A 20,123-nucleotide genomic window follows, 5' to 3' on the forward strand; every position below is an offset into this window, starting at 1 on the left:
CTCTGCACTTACTGTACTGACCAAACTGTTATTCAATGGCATGGTACATAATCTCTGGTAGCAGTGTGAAAAGATAGCTTTTTTAACAAAGGGGCTTATTATAGTATGCTGCTTCTTTAGAGGTTGCACTTGTAGAATTGTATTCCCTTGTGCTGTGCCATATTTTTTTATTCTTTTATTCTTCTCTGTGGAGTGATAGCACAGCAGTAGGGTGTTTGCCTTACAAGCGTCCAACATGGCCGACCCGAGTTTGATTCCTCCGCCCCTCTCGGAGAGCCCGGCAAGCTACCGAGAGTATCTCGCCCACACGGCAGAGCCTGGCAAGCTCCCCGTGACGTATCCGATATGCCAAACACAGTAACAATTGTCACAATGGAGACGTTACTGGGCCCGCTCAAGCAAATCGATGAACAATGGGAGGACAGTGACCGTGATATACATATATATATGTTCTATAAACATATATTTTACTATTCTTACATATTAAATATATGTGTATATTCAATATAACTGATGTAAATAATGTTATCATTAGATATATCTATAGATGTTTTATATCTATATATACACTTATATATTGACCTGGCATATTTTCTGCTCTGGGTGATTTACTAGTGACTTCTCTGCTGAATTTACCTAGAAGTTAGAGTGACAAGACCTCTACATGTAAAAGAATTTGCATGTATGAAATAAGAATATATTTTTTAGATATCATGCAGGGTTATTTTAAATCATTTAACTGTGCTCCAAAGTGACTGTAATTTAACATTACAGTTTAAATGTAATGTTACATACTAAATGTAATTTAGTATAGCAAATTATGATGAGCAGCCCTAATTGCATGTTGAAGTCATCTTTACAAGTTTATATCTGGATATTAGAATTTAAGAAATTCTTGAAATGTATGACTGTCTCTTTAACATACTGATTATAAAGTTAAAAAAGACAAATCCATTTTTATTATTGTATTGAATACACTACTGAACTTAAACTACTGCCTCTCATGCCCCAGCACCACCCCTTCATTTCCTTTGTAGTATTCCTATGTTTTAACATAGAAATTGTAACTGTAGTTGCAGATCCTAAGCAATAAAAACTTGCTGTCCATCTCAAATAAGATAAAATACTCATAGAAAACACAAGGGATCATAAAAATCAATGGCAGGCCAAAAATGGAGAATTCACTAATGAGCAAGAATCAGGCTTAGAAAAAAGAAAAACAAGAATTAAAATAAGGTGGAAAAGTCAGTTGATATTGCAATTCTGCCACACAAATAAAAACTCTCCTTTTTCTCAGATTGAGTCTCGTTAGTGAGGTGTAATGTTTCAGGAGAACTGGGTGAGCTTCATTGGCATTCCACCCAACATTACAGGAGGCCAGAGAGAGAGGTGAGGTCCGAAGCCAGTTATACTGTCAGTAGGTGCTAGGCACTTGGATCTGTCATTTATTTATTTAAAGTTTTAGGGGCCCCATCTATCTATACTGGTTACAGGAATTGAGGGCCAGTTGAAGATACTCAGACCTTTGTTCTAGCTATTGATCCAACACCTCCTGGTATAGTTCTGAGTCAGAAAATGTGATTTTCAGGGCCCAGTAGTACTCTTAGACCACCAGGTCCATCCCTGACAATTTGTGTATATGCAGTGGGCAGGGCAGAAGAATGATGGAACACAAGGCCTGCTTATAAGAACTAGGCATTTTTTTTGAAATGCTCAAATACAGAAAAAAGGTGTACCCCATTGTCTTAGGAGCTTGAGAGAAGTTCACCCCAGATAAAGTCTTTGACATGTAAAGCTACCAATGACCAGTATATCTAAACTCTTATTTTATTTATCAAGCAATTCTTTTTCCCTAAAGAAGTTCCTAGGTGAAATAGTTCTCTAAGGAAAAGAGCACACCCTTCACCACTAAGAATAGAAACTGAGTATTACTAATTAAGTCCCAATTCCAATTATGTTAATGAAACTGCTAGGGGACAAAACAGCTAGAAGTCCCAATATAGTGTGATAACATGCTGCGTTCCTACAGAATCTAACAGCGTGTGAGCTGTCTGTGAAAGCATTTTGTTGTTTCTCTTGAAGCAAACCAGGGCTCCACAGCAGTTTTTAAGATTCTTTAGTTAAAAATCTGATTCCTTTGGACCATTGAACACCTAACTTTCAGTGTAGTATTCTAGCACTCAAGCTTAGACCTTAAAAACAAATTCTCACTTGTTAACCTTGTGCCATACTTCTTTTTAAAATTTTTATTAGTGAAACACCATGAGGTATAGTTGTAGACTTGCAAATTTTTGTGCTTGGGTTTCAGTTATAAAGTGATCAATTTTAAGGCAAATCATTCCATTATATGAAGAATGACATGTGACCACATTTTCAATTATTTTATATTAAATATTATACTTTTGTGTATTATCAAGTGTAAACTATGATATTTGAACATAACAAAAGAGCTCATTCTTTTAAGGCAGGAGCTGTAGTGTAGCAGGCAGGGTGCTTGCCATGCGTGTATCTGACCCATGTTCAATTCCTGGCACCCTATATAGTTCTCTGAGCCCCTCAGGAGTGAGCCCTGAACACAGGACCAGAAGTAAGCCCTGAGTATATCCAAATGTGACCCCAAAAGCAACAAACAAAAAATCATCTCCCTTTCTATGTATACATATGTACACACACATACACACACGCACATATATATGCTAAAAACCATGATAATAATTACTGAAATGGTTTACATCATGTGTAGTAATTGATTCCAGGTATATGTCTGGGAATCTTTATTTCAAATAATTTTATAATGCAGCCAGAATTTTAAAATGTAGCTAAAAAAGTTATTTTTATTTAGTATTTTAGCAGAGAATATATGCTTACATTTATGACTTAAAATAGTATGGTTTGCTGATAATTGAAAAGAAAATAAGTATCTAGATGGATAAAGCCTGATAATTATATTTATGAATTTAATATACTTTTAACTTTCAAATTTATATATATATGGTTTGGGCAGATATAGGAATCTTTTCTACTGAAGCAATTTTGTAAGATATTCTCATATAAATGGGAGATTTTGGTAATAAGTCACAAGTCTTTTTATATAGTCCATTACTTGTTTTTCTTAACCCTTTGAAAACTATATAGTTAAAGCATTAATAAGATCATAGATAGCTGCACAATAGCACTGTCCACTGTCCTCCCCTTGTTCATCAATTTTCTAGAGTGGACCCAGTAACATCTCCATCATGAGACTTGTTGTTACTGTGTTTGGCATATCGAATACATCACAGATAACTTGCCAGGCTTTGCCATGCAGGCGAGATACTCTCGGTAGCTTGCTGGGCTCTCTGAGAAGGGTGAAGGAATTGAACTCTGGCCAGCTGGGTCGGCTGTGTGCAAGGCAAATGCCCTACCTGCTGTGCTATTGTATAAATATATAGAGTAAATCTTGATGTATTTGTGTATATTATTTTAAAGCATGTATCAAAGAGTAAAAACATGCATCAGTTATTGATAACTCCAGCTATGCTGTTTAGTAAATTTCCATAGAACAGGGTCACTTAAAAAAGTTTTTCATTATTCATACATTAGATAATGAAAAAAGCAAGTGTCTTACCCACTGTATTATCTCTGTGGCCCAGTTTGCGAAGCTATTTTTCTTATTTTTAATGCATTTTCTTACTTTTTCTAAATCTTATATATTTCCATAAGTTTACATGGAATTCTTTTTAATAGGTACTTCTGAAAATAATTTATTATATTATAATCACTATGTAAATCAAAGATAGATGACATTTTTATAAATGCACATTTGTGGATCTAATAAAACAATCTATTAAAGAACACAGTATATCTCAAATTATATTATATTATAAAGATTCCCAGAAACCTAGACTTCAAACTGACATGATAAAACTTAGTAATAAATCTGATTAAAATGGCAGAGAAGAAAATTTAAAGATGTAAATGATCAAACAATTTTTAATTTAAAAGTTATATACTTAACTTTTTGTAGAATTTTATGTTCTAGCAAGGTGAAACTTAGGCAGCAGTCTTTGAAGAGAACTAAATAAATGCTAACTGAATAAAAATTATTTCATTTTGATTTTATAGATTAACAGTTTACCTAAATGAAAAGCTTATATAAAGTAGTGCTGGTTCTTTCTCCAGGGCATGGACAACTGGGAGAAGGTTCTTTACCTTAGAATTCAGCTAATACAAAAATGAGCCAAATTGTGTATCTCAGCTTACAAGACATAATTATTTTACTTATTCACTGTATTGACTACCCCATATAATTTAATTCTTCTCAAATCCAACTATATCCCTACTCCCATTAGAGTTAGAAAGATATCACTAACTTTTAATTTACTGATACTATTGAGGGTACACAAGTTTAGCCCCTTAATTCCCTTTCCCTTGACATATCAACTTGTGGTATATATTTGCCTGCTTCCATTCACTATATATAAATTAGAAATGGTTCTTCTCTCCACCTTGCCCAAGTCTTTTATTCATATTTTTAAGCCTAATCTCTCTTTTTTGTGAATCTGATACTTTCTCTAAATACTGTATTTTCCCTAATAGTTTCCTAAATATATGTGAGCAATTACATTTTCTTAAAAACAATTTGAAAAACTCTCATATATTTTTGTTAATTTTTATTAGTGAGACACCATGAGGTACAGTTGTAGACTTACAGATTTTGTGCTTGGGTTTCAATTATCCAATGATCAAATTCCCATCCCTCCACCAGTGCCCATTTCCCACCACCACAGATCCCAGTATCCCTCCCACCCCGCATAACCCCCCATCCCACCTTGCCTCTGTGGCAGGACATTCCTCTTTGTTCTCTCTCTCTCCTTTTGGGTATTGTGGTTTTCAAAAGAGGCATTGAGTGGCAATCATGTTTGGTCTATAGTATACTTTTAGCATGCTTCTCCCATCCTGGGAGGATCCTCCCAACACCCTTTATTTGGTGCTCCCTTCTCTATCTGAGGTGCCTTTTCCCCTAGCATGTGTGGCTGGCCTCCGAGCCATGGAGCAAAATTCCTGGTACTAATCTCAGCCATTCTTGGGTGTTAGTCTCCTGTTTTGTTACTTTATGTTCCCAGATGAATATGATCTTTCTATGTCTATCCCTCTCTTTCTGACTCATTTCACTTAACAGGATACTTTCCATGTAGTACCACTTGTATGTAAATTTCATGACTTCATCTTTTCTAACCGCTACATAGTAGTCCATTGTATAAATGTACCAAAGTTTCTTTAACCAGTCATCTGTTCTGGCTATTATAAAGAATGCTGCAATGAACAAACTCTCATATTTTAACTTTATTTTATGTGGAGTCCATTCTCTTTGTACTTACAAATATACTAATTGTTGTCTTATTCTTATAAAATTTGTTTTAAGTTTCATTTTATTTTTAACTTTCAAAGTGTTCAATATTATATCAGTACATACACATTGACTATATCTTATTATCTCCCACCCTGTCTTAAATCCATTCATCCAGGCTCCAATTACCCTGACTGCCCTACTTCATCGCTAGCAGCAGAATCCATTATTAATTTTTTGTTTTTATTTGGGGGGGGGTCATACCCAGTGCTGCTCAGAGATTACTCCTGATTCTGCACTGAATCTGGGAGTTGAACCCAGATTGGCCAGTGCAAAGCAAATGCCTTCCTTGCTGTACTATTGTTCTGACCTCAGGAAACTCAATTTTAAAAATAGTCCCATAAAGTGATTCAGTCCTTTAATTTCTCCTATAAAATTATAATCATTAACCTATTTACCAAGTTCTTTCTGAAACTCAAACCTTTGATTACCTCTGATCTCCAAAACTATCCAACCTGGGTTTGATTCCTCTGCCCCTCTCAAAGAGCCTGGCGAGCTACTAAGAGTATCATGCCTGCACGGAAAAGCCTGGCAAGCTACCCGTGATGTATTCAATATGCCAGACACAGCAACAAGTCTTACAATGGAGGCATTACTAGATCTGCTCAAGAAAATCGATGAACAACAGGAGGACAGTGCAGGACAGTGCTACAGTGCTCCCAAACTATCTGTAGACACAGAATATATATCCCAACATTTTTTGGGGGGGGATTGTTAATTTTGCTGTGATATCTGGTGATGCTCAGGAGTTACTCCTTGCTCTGTACTAGGAAATTATTCCTTATAATACTCTGGGAATCATTTGGGATGCTGGGTATTAAACCTGGATAATCCTCATGCAAACCAAGCACCCTACCTACTGTATTCTCTCCAACCCACGTTCCAGCATTTAAAAAAAATATATTAACTACTACCTATTTATACACTACAGCATTATCTTATTTCATTTTCTATGCCTCCCAGATTGCTATAAAGCTTGTCTTAAAACCATGTTTAATACATTTGTATATATTTTATCTCAAAGTTAAATCACAAAGGGTTTTAAGGGCAGAGAGGATATACATATTATTATCTTCTTGATTTGCCAACCTGTAAAGCAAGCAAAGTTGACAACACTGATAACATGGCCTTTGACTGAGAGCATTGCATTTATTGGCTTAATGCTGATGGAAGGGAGTGCTAAGCTTTAACAAAGAACCAAAGCAAAAATGGTAGATCTTCAAGGACACATGTCACATTCAGAATTTGATGAGTTAACATTCTAGAAGCAAGCTACAATCCTACCTCCACCTTTGTTCTATGATGTCTATCGAATTTCTTTACTCTTTTAAGAGTTCAGTGTCTTGTTTGTAAGATAGAGACAACAATTTCTTATGCTGTTGATATGAATGAGATTAACAATGCAAAGAATTTAACACTGTGCTTGACATGTGATCGGGTAAATTTTCATATGCACTAAAAGGAATTCTTTTTTTACTGTTTGGAGAAATCTCATTTAAATGTAGTTTATCTTTCATTTTGAAGTGTTTAAGGAAGCGATAAAATAATGAAAATATACCTGCCACACTGGCCTATGAAATTTGGCATAAGGGGGACCATTTTGTAGTAATTCTTTTTTAGTAAAATACATAACCTTGAGGTTTTTTTTCCACCGGCTTCTTAGTTTGTAAAACTTTAAGATATAAAGCAGTCATCACCTTGTTTGTTATTTTATTCCTTTCAATAAATAACTTATTTCAAATCATGCACATTTTCTATCCTACAAGAAAATAAATAATGATCATATTTATAGTTTTGATAACTTTTTGAAAATCTTTTGTTTTTGGTGTGGCCACCCCCAGCTGTACTCACTTATCATAAGAGGAACCAGGGGATCAAACCCTTATCTGCCACATGGAGACAAATACTGTAGATAATGTAATCTGTTATATTATGAGTCCAGCCTGACTTTTGAATATCTTTTCAATATTGCAGATGTGACATCCTGAGAGCTTTCTAATCTGTTACTTTCTTTTTCCCCCTATTTTTTAAACAAGTTTTGGGGCCACACCAGCTGATACTCAGGGGTTTATTTCAGGCTCTGCACTATGGAATTACTCCTGGCAATGCTCAGAGGACTATATGTGATGTTGGGATTGAACCTAGGTTGGCTACATGCAGGGCAAGTGCACTACCCACCATATTACTACTCTGGCACCTAATCTGTTACTTTCTAATCACATAATTTTGGTTAGTTCCCAAGTCCTCTTTTAGCTATGAATGTTAAATAAGAGCAAAGGTAGGGGGGGAAAAAGAATATCAATTCAGTTTCTACATTTCAAAAATGAAGGGTGAAATGCTCCTCATATTACTTCCATCTCTGAGCTCAGGATCTGACATAAATACACATCATTCATCCTTTAATTTTTTAAACAGTGTCTGAATATGACCAGCATTTAGTTGCACACCTGCAATACTCTTAAAGTTAGAGAAAGATCCCACCCCCCACCCCACCCCCCACCATCTTTCATTCTTTGCCCTACCTGCTGTACATGTGGTACTTCTTAGAGTTTCTTTTAAATGAATTCATTCCTTAAATTATACACAGAAGTGTGATTTCATACTTTAATCTATAGAATGATGAAAAATTGTTTATTTAAGCAGTGTTCTTTGTCCAGGAAAATGAAGGCAATTGTTCAGGACCTGTGGGGGCACTCCTGGCAATGCTCTATCAAGCAGACAAGTAGCTCAGTTTTAGGGCCAGAGAATGCAGTGCTTTCCCAGTCCACAAGGACCCCTGAGCCACTCTAGCAGTGTTTAGGGACTTCCAAGACTATACCTGGCTGTACTTGTGCGACCATATGGTGATGGATATCAAACCCAGGGCACCTTGCATGAACATGTACTATTTCCTGTACTATTTCCCTGTGCTCTCCTTCATTTAAGCAGTTGATACCCTATAAATTGTAGCTAAAATAAATTTTCAAACTTAGACTTGAGATCTTATACTTGATTTTAATCCTCAGAAGTATTGTGCCCTATATTTAGGTTTTATCTCTTTAATGATACCAATTATTCTGATTTTTCCCTTTAATGAAAGGAGTGTTCTACTTACTTACCCCTCAAGAAAAAAAATATCATCGTCTGTTTTAATAGCCTCTGTTCTCTTTTTACCTTAAATTCTATCTTGCTAATGAGTTAACTATCATTTCTCCCTAAAGTGGTTGAAATATTGTCTCTTGAATCTGTTACTTTTGCCTACGTAGGTCCAGGTAGAGCCTCAGTGTGTCTTGAACTGTTGACTTGATTAAAAAGTAAAGTAAAATATTGAACTTAAAAGGCAAAGAAGAATATAAATTTAAAATAATTGTGTTGAGAAATAATGATATTACTGATTAAGACAATAAACTTTTTAAATTGTAGGTAAGTGTAGATTGGAACTGAATAGTAGTATTTTGCTAATTTGTGATGAAAAATAAAGTATCAAAGCTGTCACAGCCTATGAATATAACATGCATTAACAGACAATTTACGAAAGACTCAGAGAGTAAATAAGCATATAACAAGTTGATCATAGTATAAATCACAGAAAGATCCATACTAAAATAGCAATGAAAGAATACTACATGCCTGTTAGAATGACCCTGATTGGAATTACTGATACCACCAAAAGCAAGACAAAATTGTATAGTTTCTTTGGAGGACAGTTTAGTTTGTTTTCTTATAAAACTAAATATACCTAACCATGCAACACAGCAGTTTCACATCTTTATATTTATCCAAAGATATTGAAAAATCAGGTAGAGAATAAAATATCTTCCCCTCAATTTTTCTTAAAAGATTCTTAATTAGGAAAACAGATTCATTTGTCAAAGAAAAGATGAATGAAATAAACACTCAAAGAAAACCATTGGTCTTAACTCTTTTTTAAAAAGTGTCGTATTAGCCATGTTCTTTTAATTTTCACAGATAGCTAATGATACCTCAATAAATAACATGCTTTCTGTTTGCCAGGCACTATGGACTGTCAGGTAACTTGAAGGTGATGCGGCTGCCCTGTGCTAGTTCATTTAGCAGATAGAAGAATTAACTATAGAGGGTTATGGATTATAAGATTACCCAAATATCTTAAATCCTGAAAGAACAAAGTTCAAGTGTTTCAGAACTTCTAAAATACCTTCATCTCAAAACACTCAGGGTAATTTCATTGCTAAGAACTGATAGTTCTAAGGTGTCTATAGGGACATTGCTTGAAAGAGTCTGAATGTGTAGCTGTTTGCATCATTAGAGTTAATAGAAACTGTGGGACTCTGGGCACACCCTGCAGTATCTTCCTGGAGTGAAATTACCTCCAAAGCTATAGTTAAATTAAACCTACACAGAAACTCTATGACAAGAGTAGAATATGGACTGATAAAAATTGTGTGTGGGTCTAGGGATCTGGAGCCAGAATTAATTTACATTTGATTTTTATTGATGGCACCCTGATATACCAGAGGGACTTTAATTAAGAAATAAAATTGTAGGCAGATTGGAGTATTGGTAATTGGAAAGAGAGGAGGCTTAACTAATGAAGTGTGCCTTTATTAAATGTTTTGTTCATTTTATAGAAAATGCTATGCAGAACTTATTAACAATAATCTTTCACCAAAGTGACACTGATACTTGAAGGATTTAGTGCCTTTAGTTAAAAATATTGTCATGTTTGAAATAATGGTTGTGACTGTAAAACCCCAAATTGCTTTTAATGTTGTGCATAGACTATTAAATCACTGTGCTTTATTATGAGCTCTCAGGGTTCATCTCTTAGTGACTTTTGATCCAAACCTATGTTAAATAAATGATTCAGTATTGTAAGTTTTCCACTTTAGTCAGAGCTCTTGCCTCTACTCAGCCTCTCACTTGGAAGTATTTCTCTTTTGTTATTTCTCTAATATCATTGCCTAGAATGAAAAATGTCTTAAAAATGACAGATTGTAATTTTCAGTATTGCCTGTGCCATTGTCTGTTACTCTCTCTTCTAATTACAGCTTACACAAAATTCTGCTTGATACTCCCTTGTAATCTGGGCAATAATACCTTGTATCTTTGCAGGCATTCTCTGGTTATCTCAAAGCACATTTATAGGCACATTTGCTCATTGTCTCAGCATCCTCGTGAGCAAAGCAGATGGTTGCAGAAAGGGAGGTGAAAGAGTAACCAGGTTCAATGTCTTGATTGGGAAGGAAGCCAGATCTCCTGATTCTAGAGCAGTTTTCTATCTCTTGCATCACTTTGCCTCCAGATATTTTACTTGTGACATCTGTCTCATCATTGTCATACTGTTTATTAGTTAATATCATTTTACTGAAAGATTAGCTACAATGAACAGATACGCCCTGAGTGTTTAAAAATAAATTTAATGTAGCATGAGACAAACACCGACACTTTATGAGAGGACAGGTAGATTAGTTTTATTGGATTTTGTATGCTTGATGAACATCACGCATTTGGGGGACATTGAGAGTTCACATTTTATCTAAATGGTCCTATATTTATTTTTTAGTGATGTAACTGTCTAAAAGTTACTGGTCTATTTTTCCTATATGCACCAACTGGAGCATGTAGCTGATTAAATATGATCAATTAGTTGATTATTGAGTTATATTCAGTGAAGTATCCACTGAATTAGCAGATGCATCTTTTTATGCTCAATTATCCAAATGTATAGTTAGGCTTTTGAGATTCAGTTAATATATTTAAAAATGTGGATACTGGAGAAATATTACAGCTGGTAGGGCACTCGACTTGCATGCAGCTAACCTGGGTTTGAATCCCGGCATCCCATATGGTCCGCCAAGCATCAGCAGGTGTAATTTACGAGTGCCAGGCCAGAAGTAGTTCCTGAGAATTGCTTTGTGTGGCCCAAACACAAGACCAAAATTAACAAAAAAAGCCCTGCCTATTAAAATGTAGATAAAATTTCAACCTATCAACCATGCTTTTTTAAAAATTAAGATTCTCTCTCTCTTATTATACATTGAGATGTGCAACTATATTGTTTGTCCTCCTCATATTTCTCTGAATTAAGGCTCTATATACAAAGAGAGACCTGGGACAGGTATTTATTACTTTGTTTATTCAGTTTACTTATTGTAAGAGCCAAAGACTTGAAAAACACTTGACGAGTATATGCATTAAATCTCTCCCATGATGCTTGGGTCTAATATATGTTAGTCATTGATTTATTTAATAATAGAAAATCTGATTTAATCGTTCTAACCACAGATTTATTGACAATGAAGTATAATTGCTGATCAGTAGATTTTATTATTTTTGCCCTATTGCCCTCATTTGTAAAGCCTTATTTATTATAGGATGCTTGATTACAACCTGGTATGCTTCAATTAGAATATTTATCCTAATTCTATTTTATAGAACCTAAGGTTACTATTTCCATTGTTGCTTTCTTCATAAACATACAAAGAATGAGAAAAAGATTTCGTTTTCTCATTCTTTATATGATTTACATATCCAGCTTAACTTTTTGATAAAGTCTTAAGAATGAAAAACTATAAGTCGAGTTTTGGCTTTCTGCTATTTTTAAAAGTAGATTTAAAATCTATTTGAGTTTCTTTTGGAAAACAGTATGGACGATTCTCAAAAAATTAGAATTTAATCTCCCATTTGACCCAGCAATACCACTCATGGGAAGATATCTCAGAGAGGCAAAAAAAGTATAGGCCGAAGTGACATCTGCACTTGTTTGTTCATTGTAGCACTCTTTACAATAGCCAAAATCTGGAAAAAAACCTGAGTGCCCATGAACAGATAAGTGGTTAAAGAAACTCTGGTACATTTACACAATGGAGTACTATGTAGCTGTTAGAAAAGATGAAGTCATGACATTTACTTACAAGTGGTACTACATGGAAAGTATCATGTTAAGCGAAATGAGTCAGATAGAACGGGATATACACAGAAAGATTGCATTCATCTGGGGAACATAAAGTAACAAAACAGGAGACTAACACTCAGGAGTGGCTGAGATTAGTACCAAGAATTTTGCTCCACGACTTGGAGGCCAGCCGCATGTGCTAGGGGAAAAGGCTGCTCAGATAGAGAAGGGAGGACCAAATAAAGGATGTTGGGAGGATCCTCCCAGGATGGGAGAAGCATGCTGAAAGTAGACTATAGACCAAACATGATTGCCACTCAATGCCTCTCTTGCAAACCATAGGACCCAAAAGGAGGGAGAGAGAACAAAAGGGAATTCCCTGCCACAGAGGTAGGGTGGGATGGGGGGACTAGGGGTGGGAGGCATGCTGAGACCTGTGGTGGTGGAGGATGGGCACTGGTGGAGGGATGGGTACTTGATCATTGTATAACTGAAACCCAAGAACAAAGATTTATAAGTCTATAACTGTACCCCATGGTGTTTCACTAATTAAAAATAAATAAATAAATAAATAAATAAAAAACAGTATACATAAAAAAATCTAAAAAAATAAAAAAATCTATTTGGGATTTATTGAGCCTATTGGGTATAACTTGTATGTATTCTTTAGAGATGCCTGCTTCCTTAGTCAAAGAAAGTATGGAACTGTAGTGTTTCCATAATACTTAAAGAGCTTAATTTGAATGGGGTGTCTATCTTCTTGGGTTTATGCTGGCATTATTTTTTTAATTATTTTTTTTCAAATTTTATTTTATGAACGCACCATGAATTACAAAGTTATTCAGAACTGGGTTTTTGACATGCAATGTTCCATCACCCATCCCCCAACCAGTGTCAAATCTCTAGCACTAGTAATTCCAGGTTCCCTCCCCTATCTCCTACCCCCAGCCCAGCCTCCCATCTTAAGAGGCACCTTTTAAGTTTGGTTATTAAAGTTTGGGTTTTGTGATTTCAGTGTTGTGGACTCTCTGGTTTGGATATTTGCACTATCATTCCTTAATACCACCAATGTACCTGAATGCACTTAACCACTTGCCCTGTTGCTTCTCATCTCTCTTCGCCTTCCCTTCATTTCTTTCCTTTTATTCCCTATACTCTGGGGCCAAGAGTGATCTAGACACACACACCCCACGCCTTCAACAATCTTCTTTTTTATGATTAAATTATATCTCCGTGGCATTGTGGAATCATAAGAAATGTGGTACGATTTTTATGTTTGTGAATTTATGTAGGGTTTTCTTATGCACTGAGATAAATCCTGAATAATTGTTTCATGTGCTCTAAAGAAGAATATGGAATATGTATTCAGCTTTCTGAATACATAATAAAAATTTTCTTAAAATTTTATTAGTGAAACTCCATGAGGTACAGTTGTAGACTTACGAATTACTGTGCTTGGGTTTCAGTTATACAATGATCAAATACCCATCCCTCCACCAGTGCCCATTCTCTCCACCACCAATGATACCAGTATCCCTCCCAATCCCCATCCCCCCCATCCCATCCTACCTCTGTGGCAGGGCATTCCGTTTTGTTCTCTCTCTTCTTTTGAGTGCTGTGGTTTGCAAAAGAGACATTGAGTGGCAATCATGTTTGGTCTCTAGTCTACTCTCATCATGCATCTCCCATTTTGAGAGGAATATCCTAGCACCCTTTATTTGGTGTTCCCTTCTCTATCTGAGCTGCCTTCTCCCCTAGCATGTGCGGCTGGCCTCAAAGCCATGGAGTAATCCTCCTGGTACTTATCTCGGCTATTCTTGGGTGTTAGTCACCTACTTTGTTACTTTATGTTTCCCAGATGAATGCAATCTTTCTATGTCTGTCCCTTTCTTTCTGACTCATTTCGCTTAGCATGATACTTTCCATGTAGTACCACTTGTATGCAAATGTCATGACTTCATCTTTTCTAACAGCTACATAGTACTCCATTGTGTAGATGTACCAAAGTTTCTTTAACCAGTTATCTGTTCTTGGGCACTCAGGTTTTTTCCAGATTCTAGCTATTGTAAACAGTGTTGCAATGAACAGACAAGTGCAGATGTCACTTAGACTATACAATTTTGCCTCTCTGGGATATATTCCCAGGAGTGGAATTGCTGGGTCAAATGGGAGCTCAATTTCTAATTGTTTGAGGATCATTCATACTGTTTTCCAAAAGGGCTGAACCAGTTGTCATTCCCACCAGCAGTGAAGGAGAATCCCTTTCTTGCCACACCCATGCCAACACTGGTTGCTTTTGTTCTTTTGGATGTGGGCCAGTCTCTGTGGTGTGAAATGATATCTCATTGTTTTGATCTGCATCTCCCTGATGATTAATGATATAGGGCATTTTCTCATGTGCCTTTTATCCATTAGGATTTCTTCTTTGAGAAAGTTCTGTTCATTTCGTCGCCCCATTTTTTGATGGGGATGGATGTTTTCTTCTTGTGGAGTTCAACCAGTACTTTGTATATCCTTGATATCAACCCCTTGTTGGATGTGTATTTGGCAAATATCCTTTCCCATTCTGTAGACTGTCTTTGTATTTTTGTCACTGTTTCTTTTGAGGTTCAGAAGCTTCTTAGTTTAAGATAGTCCCATTTGTCTATCTCTGTTTTCACTTGCTTGGCCAGTGAACTGCCATTATTTTACTATCCATACGTTTCTTTAGATTTGAAAAAAAGTCTTATAAACTTTGCTAACCCATATTTGGTGTGTATATATTAATTAAAGTTAGTATTTCTTGATCTATTGCACTGTTAACCGATGAATTGTATCCATCCCTCTCTCTAATTACTTTCTTTAGATTGACTGCTATTTGGTGCATTGTTCAGATTATTTTCTTTACCATATTGTGCTGTTTGACTTAAGAATATTTTGAATTAGTTACTCCATTTAGTTGACGGGGATATTTGACTGTATAATGCCAGTGAACTATGGTTGTTGCATTCACTGGCTTCAATGTAAAGTAGCACTGTAGCATTGTCCTCCCTTTGTTCATTAATTTGCTCGAGCAGGCACCAGTATCGTTTCCATTGTGAGACTTGTTACTGTTTTGGGCATATCAAGTATGTCATGAGTAGCTTGCCAGGCTTTGCCGTGTGGGCAGGATACTCTTGGTAGCTTGCCAGGCTCTCCGAGAGGGGCAGAAGAATCAATCTGGGTCAGCTGTATGCAAGGCAAATGCCCTACCAGCTGCACTATCATTCCAGCCCTCAATATAAAGTATGTTCAGTAATAATCTTGGTAGAATGTCCACATGATTTTAGGTGTAAGAATTAAATCAGATGCCAGCAGATGCAACACCTTGATATAAGGACTAGGCTCAGGGTGGAAGAGACCCTCCTGGTTCCAGGTCCAAGGCTGGAAGCGTGGGGAAGGTCTGATGTCACTATTATAATTTATATTATTATTGTTTTGATAATTTTATGATTACTACCTATAAAATAGTCAATTGTGGGCTATTATGACTCCAAAAATAACACAGAAACAACTAAACAAAATTTAAGTTATTTATTAACAGAGTATACCTGTGTACTACATTTCTGGGGTGACTAAAATATAGCCCTTATCTGTGAAATAAGGAGTGGATATTAATCAGAGCTTTCTTAGAGAATGAAGGTTGGCATGTGCTCACTGATCTATTTCTCAAGCTGCTCTGGAGGCTGGGCTGCAGGTTTTTTGGCTGAAGATGTCCCAGAACACAGTTTTGCTTCAGGGCTGGTCAGGGAACTGTGTGTTCCCTGCTTCCTGCTTAGTGTGTCTCAACCTAATGCTCATCTTGGGCCACATGCCATATGGTCAGGGAGTCATCAGTGGAAACAGCTGGTTACTGCCCTGTCTATTAGTTGCAATAATATTTGAGAAAGATGAATGTCAGTTTATTCTCTGTCTGTGGTTTCAAAATGGCAGTACTTCTAGACAAAAAGAAAAACTTAAATGTAGATTATGTACAAAGCTACTAGGTCACCATGATACACTTAGTCCTGATATTTTTAAATTTTGTTTTAAAACTGTATTAAATTTATAAAAATCTTAAACCACGGTGTCCACAGCCCATTGTATCTAATCTTAATATCAATTCTGTTGGAATAGATCACTGTTTTGAATTTATGGATGAAGGAACAGAGGTTTAGAGATCTGAAAATTATGCCAAATTATAAAATTGAGTATGATGTAGAATTCGGATTTGAATAGATGGTTTTATGACTTTGCATTAAAAAACCTTAAGCAGTAATTTAAACTGTGTACTCTTTACTTTTTCATGTGTTGAGTAAATAAAAGTATAATAATAAAATTACAAATTTATGAGAACTTACCAGGGATAGAAACATATTATTTTGGTGAGTAATTAAAATAATCATATGAAGATACACTTAGTTTGATAGGTCAGAGAAAGAACATGAAAGAGTTTCAAAGGTGTAGAAACTGATATAAAAACAAGAAAAATAAATGTTTAGGAAGGACAACAGATGTACTGTTCAACAGGACAGATGATAGTTTTTTGCAGAAATATGCCCTTACAAGGTGAGAATATATATATTCATTTGTTCACTTGTAATCCCGTTGCTCATTGATTAGCTCAAGTGGGTGCCAATATCATCTCCATTCATCCTTGTCACATGCTAGTGTAGCCCAGTGGTGTCTGCTCGCTACAGGAAAATGAAGAGCCTCAAACCATTTGTTCAGGGTTTTGACGAAGAAGTCTGACCATCTCATAGGTGGGCAGCCACGTGTCCTTTGGACGTTCTTGTGGAATCCAGTCGGTAACAGCTCTAGTCCAGAGGTTGTCTCTAAATTGCATTATGTGTCCGGCCCATCTAGTTTCAATGCCTTGGCAAACGAGACAGCATCTCTGATTCTCAATCGTCGATGGAGGTCAGAACTCCGGATTCCTTATATCACTTGAATAAAATGTGATATTCCAAGCAAAGCTCTTTCATTTCTTCTTTGGGATACCTGAATAGCATTCTTGTCCTGTTTTCATAGGGCCCAGGTCTCAGAGGCATATGTTAGTGCAGGAAGAATGGTGGAGTCGAAAAGCTGTGCTTGGAGCCAGAGACTCTTCATCTTCATAACCACTTCTTCTATGCTCTTGAAGACATTCCATGCCGCTCTCTTCCTCCTGTGCAGTTCAGGTGCCAGGTCATTCGTCATGATGTATTCTCGACGTAGGTACACAACTGCTGCATTAAGAGATGTTCATTCCATTGAGAGCAAATGAAATGTCAGGAACTAGTCTGTTTCTCATGAACATTATCTTTGTAAGATTCAGCTATAGTCCGACCTTTCCACACTCACAGTTGAAGTTGGCCAGCATTTTTGGCGCATGGATGATATTTGGTGTTATTAGAATGATGTCATCAGCGAGGCAGAGATGGTGCAGTTGCCAGTTGTCTATCTTCACTCCCATTCCTTCCCTTTCCAGTTGTCGCATGACGTTCTTGTGGGTTGCACTAAAGAGTTTCAGTGAAATGCTATCGCCCTGTTGAACCCCTCTCTTTACATTGATGATCACTTCCTCGTAGAATGGTGAGATCCGGTGGTGAATCTTTAATACAGCACACGGAGGATCCCGTTGTACTGAGTCAGAATGCCCTGTTCAGCTAGGACTCCGATGACCACTTCAGTCTCAACAGAATCAAAGGCCTTCTTTAAATCAATGAACTTTAGACAAAAAGCAGCATCTTGAACTCTCGCAAAACCTCAAAGAGCTTGGTCACCATGTAGATATCTACATGGTATATATGTGTGTGTGTGTGTGTGTGTGTGTGTGTGTGTATCACTGTCACTGTCCTCCCGTTGTTCATCGATTTTCTCGAGCGGGCCCAGTAACATCTCCATTTTTTGAGACTTGTTACTGTGTTTGGCATATTGAATACATTGAATATGTCATGGGGAGCTTGCCAGGTTTTGCCGTGCGGGTGAAATACTCTTGGTAGCTTGCTGGGCTCTCCGAGAGGGGCGGAGGAATCGAACCTGGCTCGGCCAGGCTGGCTGCAAGCAAGGCAAATGCCCTAATGCTGTGCTATGACTCCAGCATATATCACTGTATAGCACTATCATCCCATTGTTCATTTTATTTGCTTGAGCGGGCACCAGTAATGTCTCCATTGTGAGATTTGTTGTTACTGTGTTTGGCATATCAGATACATCACAGATAGCTTGCCAGGCTTTGCCGTGTGGGCGGAATACTCTCGGCAGCTTGCTGGGCACTCCGATAGGGGCAGAGGAATCGAACCTGGGTTGGTCCTGTGCAAGGTAAACGCCCTACCCACTGTGATATTTCTCATAGTGTGTATATATACACACACTTACCACCAATTATGAAAATAGTCAAAGGAAGTAGGAAATTTCTACCATCTTATAGAAAAGGTAGTGAAAATTCATGATGTTCAACTAACTTGCATAGGTCATACAAATAAAGCTCTTGAAAACATGATGTGTCTCAAATGGCATTCCAGACAAACACACTAGAGTCTGTTCATTAGCCTGTTTCAAATCTTCTTTTGGTAGGTCTTATGAGAAGACAAAGTTTAGAACCCCTGAGTCAAATAGTAAATAACAAGCAAGAGGCAAAGGTTATGCTTGTGAATGATCACTGCCTAGCACAGCACCTTGTATACAAAGACCTCATTCAGTGAGAAATTGGACCGCAAATATATCAGCTATATGTTTCCATGTCTTATAAACAGAAAATTTAAAAAATAGTGTCCTTCTTTATTATCTTACATAAGAAAAATACAGATTCATTCTCTACCCCTCAAAAAGGCATTCTTAGATTACTACATGGAGGTAGTGAAATTTATTACAGTAGTCTACCAAAATATTTTATTAAGTATATTGTTGTATAAATCTATGATTTAATAGTATTCTAGAGATTATATGTAAAATAAATACAATATTCATTTCTTATATTAAAATTTATGCTTTGTTATATACATCATTTCAGAAATTATAATAATCTACTTTGACAATATTTCATCATTTATCTTGTCATTCAAAAAGTGCTTGAAATCTGAGACAGATTTCTAATAGTAGATGATTAGTCATAGAACTTTACGTACATAAAGTTTATAATGTATTTCTTACATTAAGAAATGAAAAGTGATATTAAAAATGAGTTGCTCTATTCTACATTTTGGGGGATTTTTCTACATAGAAATTTGTAGCTTAATACAATTTATTGAACAAGTATTTTTTTCTGAAAAACTCTAACACTTATAAGATCATATCATGCTTTTGTATGCCACTTACTGTCCCCAAATGCACTATTTTCCCCCTGCATCTTACTGATATATCTGATATACCTTAGAAAAAATTTGTAAGTTGAAGTACTATACATTTTTTTTTCTAAATCAAGAAAGAAAAGCAAGCCTCTGCCTTTAATCCTTTTGGAAACACATCCACAGGAGTGCTTCCCAGGCTCTGTGGAATTTTAGTAGACTGGGTGGGTGTTTTTTACATTCAGACAGTAGTACCCTTTAGATATAATGTAGGGAAGTTTCTTCTTTTTGATAAGTGTTCATAAGTATTTTTGTGATGTGCCCAGGTATCAGACCAGTTGTAGGGCAGAAACTCTCTTTGCTCTGTGGTATTATGTGTATATTATGTTATCTAATATACAGATTTATCTCTAAGGAATGTGATTATAGCCTAGTGGCACAGTATGACTCAAGATCAAAAGGGTGAAAAATAAAAAAGTTGGGACAGATCCCTGGACTGTCCTAGGCTTTCTGCTTGTGGAATGACAATTAAGAGGCTGTAGAAGCTCAGATCTTTTTATAATGCCAGTGAAGTCCCGTGAGAGGATTTATTTTGTTGACTCAGTAGTTGAAT

The 20,123-nt window shown here is 36.4% G+C and overlaps 1 protein-coding gene across 2 annotated transcripts in view; it reads left to right on the forward strand.

Moving 5' to 3' along the window:
• The window catches only part of PARD3B (par-3 family cell polarity regulator beta), a 1,231,823-nt gene that overhangs the window by 458,284 nt on the left and 753,416 nt on the right, over positions 1-20,123 (forward strand). The gene's annotated exons all lie outside the window — the stretch shown is intronic.

This window comes from Sorex fumeus, unplaced genomic scaffold, assembly GCF_029834395.1.
Source record: "Sorex fumeus unplaced genomic scaffold, SorFum_2.1 ptg000014l, whole genome shotgun sequence".
Lineage (NCBI taxonomy): Eukaryota > Metazoa > Chordata > Mammalia > Eulipotyphla > Soricidae > Sorex > Sorex fumeus.